This window comes from Polypterus senegalus, chromosome 1 (genome assembly GCF_016835505.1).
Source record: "Polypterus senegalus isolate Bchr_013 chromosome 1, ASM1683550v1, whole genome shotgun sequence".
In the NCBI taxonomy this organism is placed as follows: Eukaryota; Metazoa; Chordata; class Cladistia; order Polypteriformes; family Polypteridae; genus Polypterus; species Polypterus senegalus.
Window position 1 is genome coordinate 279,069,645 of NC_053154.1, and position 3,493 is coordinate 279,073,137.

General features: G+C 38.2%; 1 long non-coding RNA gene across 2 annotated transcripts; it reads right to left on the reverse strand.

Moving 5' to 3' along the window:
- On the reverse strand, positions 1 to 3,018 carry LOC120519139. Of its 2 annotated transcripts, XR_005631396.1 has the most exons (4): positions 2,889 to 3,018; positions 1,121 to 1,471; positions 943 to 1,012; positions 1 to 839 (listed from the first exon to the last, which is right to left on the reverse strand). It is a non-coding gene; the product is annotated as an uncharacterized LOC120519139 (long non-coding RNA). The 2 variants fall into 2 exon arrangements; XR_005631395.1 differs by lacking the exon at positions 2,889 to 3,018 and having other exon boundaries at positions 8 to 839; positions 1,121 to 1,745.
- Positions 3,019 to 3,493: the final 475 nt, after the last annotated feature.

Consider the following 3,493-nt stretch of genomic DNA (forward strand, 5'->3'; position numbering starts at 1 on the left):
TGCTCTTAAAGAGATTCAAGTACATAACTGAATTTGCCAATATTTACTTTTAACCAATTTAATTTATAGAAAAAATATCATGGTGTGTGTCAGGGTGGGTAATAGTGTGTCACAAAAATTTAATAGGGTATGAGAAGGAGAATAAGCTTACTGTGTGTCTAAGAGGAGTGTGCAAACGTTTTACAGGCTGCGTGTAATAAAGTCTGATGGAAGTGTAAGTCAGTTTTAATGAAAATGTATGTATGGAAAATAAGCCAATGTTTTACCTTTGAACAAAATCAAGGGTGCTTGCAGTTTCTTCCTATATTGGAGGTTGAAATTATAACATGTGTGGAAAAATAAAAAATTCAGGTCAATAACTTGTGCTTGACAAATCTGATGTACGTGACAGAAAGCATGTTCTATGGGGTGTGTGGTAGGAGTCCTGCAGACCCCGCATGCTTACAGTGTATGAAAACAAGTGCTACTTCTTGGGCGTCTAACGGGTGTGGACTCATCAGGCCCCAACAGATGTACTCCACTCTTAGATTATTTGATAATGCTTATGTAACTAAAGTCTTAAAGCCCTATATGAATGGGGGACACGGGCCCCTCGGTGCAGATCCTAGGGCTGTGTTTCTCTGTCATTTAACCTCTGCCTGGTGTGTATGAATAAAGAATATTTCTAACTTTAATTTTGCTTTCTCTGTCTTCAGTCACAAGAAACAACACCAAAGAAAAAGTGTCCACACATGAAGCAAACACAGCAGTACGGCCACAGACAAAGCTGAGTTGTGTTCCCTCACATACAACGTGACCTTCAATGCTCACCATCCACTGCTGGTTGCTTAGAGTTTGACCTGAAAATAAAAATTACAAAATTTCATTCATTAAAGAGTACTCTGAAACATGAGAAACTTTTATCAGATACAATTAGATATCTGCACTATTATGTCTACATACCAAGAATTATAATTCAAGGACTGTCAGGCAAGTTGAGTGTTCCTTGGACATCTGCTGAAGTGGCAAATGTCTGAAGTAAAAGAACAAAAAAAATTGACACAACATTCAAGCAGACATTGCGAGATATAAGTCACGCTCGCAATCATACATATGATTTTCAAAAAAATATTTAACTCACATCTGCTTGAAGCGTGAGTCCATCCATTTTCTTACTGAGGAGCTCATTTGTGGTGACTTTTGAGGAGACCTACAGGTCAAACTAATTACTGAACCAAAATGCTGCTTCTTTGTTCTGAAAAATGTAATGAAATATCAGTTCAAGAGTGTGACAACAAACAATGTGCACAACATACCACGATCTTTCCAGGCGCTGAACAGTTCTTAAGAAGTCCTCTTCTTTCACGTACATTAAATCTTCTACTCCTCAGCCTCCACATTTCTCAACTGACTGATTGAGTGGCTCGTCAGGAAGGCTTGGTATTATCACAGTAAGGTTTGCTTAATCTCTTTTTGTAACTCAGACATCATTCTAGTAATGGAAAAGAATGACGAAGAACCATTACAGTCAGACTACACAAGGCAGGCAGGCAGATTATTTTGATTAATGCATAAGTGACCCAAACTTTGTGATGTCAATCAGTGAACTCCCTGGTTTACAAGAAAGTTATTTCTTTGTGACAACATGTACTGAACATTGGAATTGCTGTGAATGAGAATCGACTGAATTTTCCCAGATACAACACCTTTGTCATTTCTGTCCAGAACAACACGCATGTTCTTTTTGTAAAGTGTTTCCTGACTGGCATGTTTGACAGTCACAAGATCTGCAAAAGTTGCTACTCCTACTAAAATTTGCAACAGATCCACCAATGCAGTGTGAGCTGAGACTGTCTCCTGCTCTGCCACTTGACCCAAGTATTTCAAATCCTGCACAACTAAACTAACGGCATGTGGTCAGTGCTTGGCCTACAGAAAAGTAACGGCATTGCACGCATGACACAAACAACAAGAATCTCAGGTTTCCAAGTCAATTGGCAACTTGATATACTGTAAGGTTAAACCTAACGATTCTGAATCAGTATTAACACACTGTTCTCATAAATGTATCTGCCATTGGAAAAATCAGAGAATATATTTTGTTCTGATTTCAGCTTTTGTTTCCTTATATTGTTTCCTGAATAATAAAACAGTGCTTCTAAAGTTTGTTTAAAAGGAATGTACTGAGAAAAGTTTTCCTTGCGTGATTCATTTTTCTAAGGTAGATGGATACACGATCTATAAAATAACAGGAACATAAATATAAATTTTAATGTGCTGACAAAACAGCAATATTGTTTCAAAATCATGATCACAAAATTGACGCTGCAGCATTTCAGGTCAGTTGGTTAATCTATTTAAGTCAGAAAAATATGCAACAACTTACTGCTTTAAGCAGGTTCCTTAGCTGACACTAACTGGTAACAAATAGCTAAGCTGCCACAACTGCTTTGACTAACTTTAAAGTTTACTGAGTTAAAAGAGTTTGGAACTTGTGTACTTTGTGCAAAATCACTTTGTCCTTATATGTAAAATGATAGCACACGGTAACATCTGTTATTTTATAATGCCAGGATGTCTAACTGACATTTTACTTTAGAATGAATGTATGCGGTCTAATGACACAAACGTATCACTTTGTGATTATTTAAAAATAAAGATATTGTTTAAACATTAACAGGACGAAATGGCTTTCCACTACAAGCAAGGCAAAATAGTTGTGTGGGCTATACAGGCTATTCGATACTTTAAGTACAAACTAACTAATAAAGTTATGCAATTATACACACATACAAACACAAATGCCGAGGATGTGAAACGACTGTCAAATGAATAACTAATGAACTCACTCACATAGACAAAAATAACGTTAAAAAAATGCACAAAAAATAAAAGAGACAGAGGCTCACCAAGTCAAAACGGTAAGGAACTGTTTCTAGAACTTTCAATTCTCCCGCCTCACACGCTGTTCCCGGTTCTCACTCAACAATGGAAAGTGCAGAACGAATAATATTGTAGTGACCCGGCAGCCAGCGCTGGCGGCATGATGCATTGTGGGTAATTTATGTAAAGTTTACTGTTGTGTTAAATTAGCAAGGCAATCGAATTATTGTTCCTGTTGTAATTGTTGTATGTGTTTGTGTTCAACTGGTGGGGTGGGTTTGGTTTATTGCCGTCCGGGGTTATTAAATTGTAAATAGTTACCATCACTGAGAAAGATGGCTTCGTTAATGACCTTAGCAATGGTTGTGCAATAAGATTGAGCTTTGTTTTCTGACTATCTGCTCTAATAAAGAGATACAACAGGACAGAGGTGTGTATTGCTAAGATTTCATCTAAGCAATGATTGCCGAGGCACTCGGAGTCGTGCGGTGTATGGGACACGAGTGCTCGCTTGCTTAATGAGCTGGATATAGCAGCGTGCATGGCGCTGGCCTTCCGCTGGCCGACCAGCTTGGGGGCCGTGCACGGCTCAGTTCGGCTCTGAAAACTTTAAGACTCAACCACGGGTCGT